The sequence below is a fragment of the Macrobrachium nipponense genome, chromosome 1 (assembly GCF_015104395.2).
Source record: "Macrobrachium nipponense isolate FS-2020 chromosome 1, ASM1510439v2, whole genome shotgun sequence".
NCBI classification, from domain to species: domain Eukaryota; kingdom Metazoa; phylum Arthropoda; class Malacostraca; order Decapoda; family Palaemonidae; genus Macrobrachium; species Macrobrachium nipponense.
This window is the reverse complement of record NC_087200.1, coordinates 183,808,256-183,817,711: the sequence shown is the minus strand read 5'-3', so window position 1 is coordinate 183,817,711 and position 9,456 is coordinate 183,808,256. Positions and strand designations below refer to the sequence as shown.

Genomic DNA, 9,456 nt, shown 5'->3' with positions numbered 1-9,456 from the left:
TTAGATTTTACCTTTTCTATCCTCTCTTTCTTTCCTCTTTTTCTTTGATTTTCTTGGACTTCCTACTGGTCTTCATCTTGTTAATTCTGTATCTGTTATTATTCAAACTCCTCTCACAGTCCACACCCCTTCTCATCACTCTCAGTCTTCAGGGTTTCAGTTTATTTCATTTCATGAACACCTACTCTGTTAGCATTTATTTCTATATTAAAAAAATGCCTCTTTGTTAAGTTAATTTTTCCTGCTTTTGTGTCACTGTCAGTGCATACGGAACAACCTGGAATTTCTCTAGGTTTTGTTCCCGTACTTTTGCTTTTCTTTAACTAATGTGTTGGTTATTTCCAAAAAATGTTTCCTAATTTTGTGCTATCTACTTGAACAAACTCTGCTGACATGAACCTTCGTAGCAGTCCCTCACTTTATAGGCTGCCATATGTAAAAGTAGAAGAGAAGAATTTGTAAATAGAAGGTTCTGTCTCATGATTTTTCTAGCATTTATTAGTGGACCAAACTTATTTGATGGTGTAAACAGGGCATTTTTCATACCACAGTGAGCAGTTACTGTCCATTAAATGAGTAATACACTACTTAATACTATTGATTCTGTAAACACACTAATTAACTAGAACTTCGTCCCAATAGTAAAACTGGCTTTTAAAAACTGTAACCAACCATATTCAGTATGTTCACAGCCTGTGTTAAATAGTAATTGTACATATTACATTACTGCAAGGTAGAAATAAACATAAAAAGTTCCTAGCAAGTGTTATTCAAGATGTCTGCTGGCACCGGTAATCATCTCATAACTGCCACTGCTGGCTGCTTTTGGGTCAATTCTAGCATCTATAGTATTCAGATGACATCACCTCAAGTTTATGTGCATATATGAATATGTACTATGTTAATTGATAACATAAAAGTAAAGAAATAGGTATGCATAGAATGGGGAAAGTGTGACATACCTTTTAGGATAGAATTCAAGGCCAAGGTGGAAAGATTATGGTACAGCTCAAGGTTTGAGAAAAATGGTTTTGTTCATGAAACTTACCTGACAGATATATATATGCTGTATTCTCCGAAGTCCGACAGAATTTCAAAATTCGCGGCACACGCAGTGGGCGGCCAGGTGGTAGTACCCATTCCCGCCGCTGGGAGGCGGATATCAGGAACTATTCCCATTTTCTATTCATATTTTTTCTGTCGCCGTCGGTAAACAACTGTTTACAGAACTCCGCCTAGGATTTTGAAACTTCATAGCCGCTTAAGTATCCTAATTATTCTTTCGATTATTGACTTGGATTTGTGGCTAGGCATACGCTATCGTAAATTTTTCATTGCATTTGATGTCTGAAGCTAGTTAGCCTAGTTTCAGACTTTGTTGTCTGCTTTGGGGTAAGGTGAAGCTACCGGAACTTTCGGTAGACACTCGCTTAGTATATGTGGCGTTTACATGTTTTCTTTGCATAAGTTCAATGTAATTAGTGTAATGTGTGACTGATTACGGAAGAAGTAGGATTCATGTACGCATTTTAGAGCGTGTTAGAATCAGGAGTTTTCCTCCACAGTAAACAGAAGTTAGAAATAATGAACCTTCTAACCTCCTGTAGATTTTATTTTGCCTAACCTGTGGTATGGCTTACGGGCCTAGAAGAAGTGTCTGCTAGAGGATTACATCAAGTAATCTTAGACTAAAGTGCTCGCTCTCCAATCAGTGTTGTGAAGTGTAGTGCCCCTTGTGTTGTGGAGGGGCGTTCAGATCGGCCCCATAATGCCTCTAGGCCTGGACCTCTGTCGGACTCCCAGGACTCAGGGAGAGGGAGGGCATGTCGAAAAGCCGCAAGAGGGTTACGGGGGCTCCCTCCCACCGATCTGGCGTCCCTTCGGCAGAACCTGTTGACGCTCCCAGGCTGCTAAAGATCGTGCACGTGCACGAATCTTGAAGGATTGCTTCTCGTCCTCCGAGGCGTCCTCCCCGCGCAAGGGTTGGAGCTCTCGGAAGGACTCGCGCCCTCTAAGAAGCTTTAGAGAAGAGGACGCTTCACGTCCTCTCTTCTCGTTAGGAGGGAACGTCAAGATCGGCCCCATAACGCCTCTAGGCCTAGACCTCTGTCGGACTCCCAGAAAACCGAGAGGAGAGGGCATGTCAAAAGCCGAAGGAGGGTTACGGGTTTTTCATGCTGATCTGGCTTCCTTTCGGCAGTCCTGTGTCGCTTCCCAGGCTGCCGAAGATGAGCACGTCGCACGAATCTTGAAGGATTGTTTCTAGTCCTCCGAGGCATCCTCCCCACACAGGGGTTGGAGCTCTCGGAAGGACTCGCGCCCCCTAAAGAGGCTTTAGAGAATGAGGAAGGCCTTCAACGTTCCTCTCTCTCGTCACGAGAGGATGAAGAGTAAAGAGACCACATTTACCCTTTTCGAAGAATGCACTGCTCGTTTCCTAGGGACTATTAAGGAGGCTCATTCATCTTGCCAGAAGAGTGATTTGAGCCTCCTGCGAGTGAACGATCATTTATACATCATGTATACATTATTAAGGAGGCTCATTCATCTTGCCAGAAGAGTGATTTGAGCCTCCTGCGAGTGAACGCTCATGAAGTTAGAAGCTGTTTCAACCTCGCTAGCATTCCAAAAGAATTTGGTAATTAACAAGGACTTTCTAGATTCCACCTTTTGGAGGAGCAACTCAGTATTCGTCTCCTCTCCTCATGGCGCTCCGTATATGTTATGTAACGTTCGCTTTACTTCGAAAAAGCAAGCTGATAAGTTTGACGTCCGGCAAGCTGCTTTGCACAGTCAAACAACTTATGTCTCTGGTTCGGCATAAGAAGGGCAATTTAGACGTGAGGTAGCTTTTGGAGGTGCTCGACGTCCTATAAGTAGAGACATTCTCCAGGACGCTCGGCAAGCACCTTGCGAGGGTGTCTTTCGGACGCTCGGCGTTCCTTTGCTGAGTGCGTTTCTGGAGATGTTCTTTTGCATTACTAAGACGCAAGTTGTCGCACAGGCGGCCACTGTCTTTTGTAAGAAGGTATGAAGGTCTTTAAGGCCCGTCTTGAAGACGAAAAGCCATACGTCCTTCCTTAGTGTTCACACACTTCAGGAGCAGCGTGCGGCTCTCCATGGAGACTCGCATGAGGACGTCCTGAAATATTTCAACGTCATACGCAAAACGCAGTTCGTCATAACATTGAGATGTTGGCAAGGTCGCTCGCCAGGACGCCTCTTGGCGGGACTTGCATGCATCAGGGGCGCTCAAGAGTTCCTCTCTGAAACGTCGTTCAGAAGACTTGGTGTTCTCTGCTCAGAAACACGCTCTTAGCTACGCAGGACGTTTTTTGAGGACGCTTTCCAGGACGCTTATGAGGACGCTTTTGTGCACATTCGCCAGGACGCTTCGGTGGAAGCTCGGCAGGACGCTTTGCGAGAGAAAAAGACTTGTAGAAGGCGTATTATTTGCTGTTCAGGGACGTTTTTATTAGGACGCTTGACGCTTTTATAAACGCTCGTCAAGAGGAGGTTTTTTCAGGGACTCTACAGTACATTCCTTTACAGAAATTTTAAAAAGGATTCGGAGTTAGCGGAGCGGACGAGGACATACCCGAATTTTTCTTCGAGCCCTCTTTCTCTTCATCGATTTCTCTGAGAATCGAGAAGATTATATACTCGGATTCTGGGTGACTTTCGGTCATGTTAAAGGGTTTTCCCCTATTAGCAAAGTGCTAATAGTTTTGTCAAAGTAAGGACGTTTTCCCCATTGTCAAGATACTAAGCGTTTTGTCATTTAAGTGTGGGGGACCCCTCATAAATGGGGTAGTTCTCATTGACATAGATTTTAACGTTTTTATCGTTTAAGCGGATAAACTCATTAACAAATTTCGGAAGAGCTCTCATTCATTTTCAGAGGCTCATCCGGGGAGTAAGAAAAAGACTTGTAGACTAGATCCAGGAAGTCTTATGTCCAAATATCATAAGAACATTGAACGGTCCTTTTCGACCTCGGTTCTCTCTTGATGATCTCTTCGAATATACTCCCTTTTTTTTCTTGGCAAAGAGTCTTGGCAAAGAGTCAAGGAGTTCTTTTAAAAAAGTCTCATTCATTAGAACGTGGACAGTCGTTTTCCTTTCTTTCTCTCTTCCTCGTCGAGGAAAGATGTAGTAGAGAATTCGATGTTCAAAATTACTACAATACTTACGTAGTTTATCTTTGCGTCATTTTGCTAACGCATGGGTCAAGTCAATATACGCATATCGTATTTACCTCTGCGGATAGAAGCCGAAAGAACTGTGTTCTAATGTATTTATTTGACACTCCCTTCAACCTTCCAAGAGTTTTCGGAGTAAGAATAACTATTCAGGTATTGTTACGACAACACCAACTCAGGATTCTGTATTTAGCGAATTTTGTTCGTTTAAATATGCCTGCTTGAGAGTTTCCTTTTGCTCGATAATTTCATACCTATCCCTTCGTAAAAGGAGTAGCTGGCAACTCAGGCAGATAGTGCGAGACGATGAACAGGCTGCTGTTACTGTGATCTACGCAGTACCGGCTAGCTCGGTGTCATGCGCGGTTGGTTGCGTCTCTCTGCCCTACAATCATGGATTTTAGCCTCGGGTTGAGGAAATTTCTAGTAATCATGAATGAACATGCCTTCCGTTTACTTAGAAAATTTCAACAAGATATCTCTTATCTTGTTCGGTGCGGGTTTACCGCACGGTAACAGAATTCTGTACGAATCTACCGCGGCATAGCACTATAATAAGCTCTCCTACTTATGCAAAGCGCGCCTTATTTAGGGAAGGAAGCAGGCTGAGTGAGGGAATGGATGAGTTTGCTGGGGACCATTTCCTCGCTGGAGAAGCTTGTTTTCCCTGAATAAACAGCAATTCAGACCTCTACAATTTTTCCTCACGAAGAAATTGGAATAACATCAAAGATCTTGTAATAATTCTAATTTTCTCTCAACGGCTTGAGGATCACCCTCGGGTGATAGCGAGAGGGTGCCAGACATCCGAACAGAGGAACAGATGTTCTGGCACATTGTCTGAAAGAATTGGAAGCCAAATTGATCGCTCTCCAGTTCCTCGAAGGGTGAGTTTGGATCGAGTGGCCCAAATCATCTCGGATAAGTTCTCAGCCTCTCTCCATAGCTCAAGAAGAGAGAATTGGTTATGGGCTTGGGCACGGAACGTAACGATCCTCAAGAGGTTCGTTAAACTAGTGCACGTCCGTGCGGGTCTTCTCGATCGAAGGCAACAACTACTGACGTCTGAGTAATCCTCACTTAGAAGTATGTCGAAAGTGAGGAGAGACTGAGGGCGTCCTTTCGTTAAGTTTTTCGTAATATTGAAGACGAAGGAGCTTCCTCTTAAGTTGTTCCCTTATTCATGATCCTAGAGGATTAGCTTTAGTCGCCACATGTTGGCCTCTAAGAGGTTGGATTCACAGAGGTCAGGTAATTCAGAGAATTGTCCAAAGACCCTTCCCGAGAGAATCGGTGTAATCTAACATCGTCACTTAGTGAAGGTATCTAATATCTCTCCTCTCTGAGTCTGAAGGCGTTCAGACTATCGAGAAGCGATAAGATCTTCAAGATTAATGGCAGTCTCTTGGCCAAGGCAAAGCAGTGCTGCTATTTTCAGTGTTCAATCGGAGCGGGCCGTTTCTGGAGATAGTGAAGGGAAATGACTGTTCCTCCAACTCGACCTCTGTGGAATTTCTTTATGGTTCTATCTTTCCGTATGAAGTATGAGATAAGATAGAAGTCCTAACTATTGTAGAATATGCAAATATGTTGTTGACGGCCTCTAGGCTCAGAGATTCGGTTCTATCAAACAACAAAGCTTCACGATCTTTGAGGTCTGGGGAGATCTTGAAATTCTCTGGATCGCAGGTTCCGGCATGGAACTTAGACGTAGTCTGAGTTTCTGATGCCAAAAAGCATTTCGAACCTATCCTTTCGCGAACTTAATACACGTGACCAGAAGGCTACATTCTAACCGCTCTAGCCACGGCAAAGAGGGTTAGTGAGCTTTAGCCATCATCAGAGGTTTTAGCTTTAAAGGACATAATGCGGTCTGTCCTCTAAGCCTTCCGTTCTTGATGAAGAACGAAAAACCTGTCTAACCCTTGACCCGAAGGCTTGGAGACCAAGGGTATGGCACAAATTATTGGGGCAACGGGCATTAGAGAGTCCTGTGCCCTGTCGGGTCTCTCAAGTTTTATCTTGATAAAACTATAGAAAGTCGAGGTCAACGGACAATCTGCGGTGTTCCGTAAAAGACCAGACTGGTTCATGTCCAAGAACACCCTGGCATTATAGTCAAGGAGTTCTTTAAGAAGTCTCATTCATTATGTTTGCATAAAGATTTGAGATTTTTCTTAATATGAATGCTCAAGAGGTGAGGGCGCGGCCTCGGAAGCATTTCAACAGGGCATGACACTCAGTAACATCCTGAGTGCCACGCTTTAGCGAAGCAACTCTGTGTTCGCTTCACCAATCCCAGACGGATGTGAAGACGACATTTGAGATCTGAAGTCGCTAGGACCAACATAATCCGTAGATATATATTGGGGTGGGGCAGCAAGCACACGAATCCTATCCTATAGAAAAGGGTAGGTGTGCTTTTAACTTTGAAGGGTTGGTCGCTTGAGGCGCGTTCCTTTTCTTTAGCTAGAAGTTATGGAACTAACTTTGATAGGTTAGGTCAGGTGGTGGTTTTTAGCTTCGTTGCCCTCAGAAGTGATGGTCATAAGGTCTAGTCACATTGTGGTCACGCCCACGTTGACAGATCATCTAGAGCGCACCAGCATTACAGGTCTCTACTCGCTGGCAACTCTAGTAACGCAGAAGCAGACTTTGGTGACAGTAATCACGAAGTCGGCTATGCTAACAGGTGAGGAACCAAGATGTATCATCTCGACTTAATTTAGTTTTCCCAAAAAATCCTATTTCTGTCTCTTCCCACCATCCGAAGGTGGGATTCAGCTATATATATATCTGTCAGGTAAGTTTCATGAACAAAATGTTATTGTTATAATACAATTAAGTTTGTTCATACTTGACCTGGCAGATATATATAATTAAAGTTGCCCACCCACCTCCCCTCAGGAGACAGTGGCACTGATAAAATTGAATAGAAAATAGAATAGTTCCTGATATCCGCCTCCCAGCGGCGGGAATGGGTACTACCACCTGGCCGCCCACTGCGTGTGCCGCGAATTTTGAAATTCTGTCGGACTTCGGAGAATACAGCTATATATATATCTGCCAGGTAAGTATGAACAAACTTAATTGTATTATAACAATAACATTTTTATGGTCACCACCTGAATAAAGCAACTACCGTATAGTTCGGCGTATAAGTCGACCCTTTAGCCCCAAAAAATCATGCCAAAAATTAGGGGGTCGACTTATCTAATGGTAACAAAAAGTGAATCTTTATTATTTTGGCAGGGGGGGGGGGGGAATCCAGGCTTTACAGTTGGACTAATTATAATGACAGCCTTGTTGAGGTAAACTATGTATGTAAATACCAGTATTAAAAACATTTCACACTGTAATATGACAATAATAATACAATAGAACTCCATTACCTTAAATTAAATGAAAAAAATCAAAGTAACTTGAAGAAACCCCCAATCGCACAGCAGTGTAAACATTGCGTAGCCATTTGTAGTACAGTAATTGGGAAGGATGCGTTCACTCTGACAGTTTTGTATTTACCGGGGTATTGTTCAAAAAGATTTATGGTATGAAATCTTTATTTATCACTTTAGGTTAAATAAAAAAAATTGTATTTAATAGTAAATATGTATTTAAAAATCCTTCAGAATGACTTGAGTCATCGTCACTTGAATTAAACAATTCATCAAACAAATTATCATTCACAGTTTCATCATAAGGATTCCAGTTTGAATCTGGTGAATCAACTGCAGGTTCGTTTTCCCTCAAATGAGCCTGATTTTTTTATGCCATAGAAGAACCATGGTCAAGGAATATTCCAACACAATAATAGAATACCGGCACGTCGTTTTAACAACCAATCTAAACATTAACGTGAGTGGCAGTTTGTACATGCATATATACGTAGGCTCTTATGCAGCGTTAGTTAGCGCTTTGTTTGTTTACATTACACTCGAGTACGTATCTTTCGTTCGTCATTTCTAATCATATTTGCCGTATTCATCTTTTATATATTACGCAGATTTGTTAATTAACCGAGTATATTACCTGTATTTCTTATGGTAAGTAGAGCAACTTATGTACCGTATACATTCAGGTTATTTTATATGATACATTTTTACCCTGCTGCTTATTTTGAGCGGACGGTTGGCCTCACATTTTATAGGTCGACTAATACACGATATTAGTTAAAATCATAAAAATTTACTCAGAATTGGGGGGTCGACTTATCTTCCGGTCCGACTATACGCCGAAATAGTATACGGTAAATTTGACATCTGAGATTACCTAGGACTCACAAATAGTTGCACAGTTGTCCCATTGGTACATTATTGATAGAAGGGAATGATGAAAGCTCTAACTAACCTTTGTTAAGCAACTCAGTTACTTCAGACTATTAGCAAGTGCCAATGATGTGTTGCATGTTACCTTGTTCAGTTCACAAGATGTTGTCATTGGATGATGATGCCAGTATACTGTCATTTCTCATTTGGTATTGTAATTACCAGGAGATTACAGAGGAATAATAGTACATGGATCCATTTTGTCATCGCTATAGGGATATCGCTATAGGGTAGGTATATCTATATTATAACTTTTTGGTGAGGACACATCAGGTATTGCAGACCTGTCCAATAATGCTAGAAATGATCTGTTTCTGTCCCTAGTCACAGCTGTTCTGCATTATCTGAAAATTCCAGAGACTGTAAGGGAGGTATGTCCAGATTTTCCCTCTGTACAGCAGATGCCAATAACTTGAATAGATTGGAATACAGTCTCATGCAGGCACAGACATGTTATTCTAAGAATGTGTAGAGATGTGATGGCTGGTGAAGCAACACAATGCCTTGTCCATGAAAACCGAGCTTGTTCCTACATGATATTCAAACCCTTGGTCCGTTACAACAGGAATTGCTAAAGGTATCGCCTAGACGGCTGCTGAAGTCTTTAAACAAGGCGGTTTGGTAGTTGACGATCAGTCTGGTTGTTGGTAGTTCCTCCAATTTGCTTTCGGCCGTCAATGTGGGTAGACGTGTACTACACCGCTCTCTGCCCAACTGTTGTTGCTAATTTCTTTTCAATCCCAGTGGGATTTCCCTTGTTCTTTTTGTATATTGTTATTGTGATAGTGTGTCTATGCTTATTGACATAATGCAACAAACCCATAGTGTTCTGTGCTTATTGACATAATAATGCAACAAACCCATAATTTTACCGCTGTTGAATTTTGCCCCCCAGCCGTCATTGCCCCAGGGTTGAAGGGAAGAAGTGC

The 9,456-nt window shown here is 42.3% G+C and overlaps 1 protein-coding gene across 1 annotated transcript in view; it reads right to left on the bottom strand.

The window, feature by feature from the left end:
* LOC135219904 (mitochondrial import inner membrane translocase subunit TIM14-like) overlaps positions 1-9,456 on the bottom strand; it is a 132,640-nt gene that overhangs the window by 61,618 nt on the left and 61,566 nt on the right. The window lies entirely within an intron of this gene.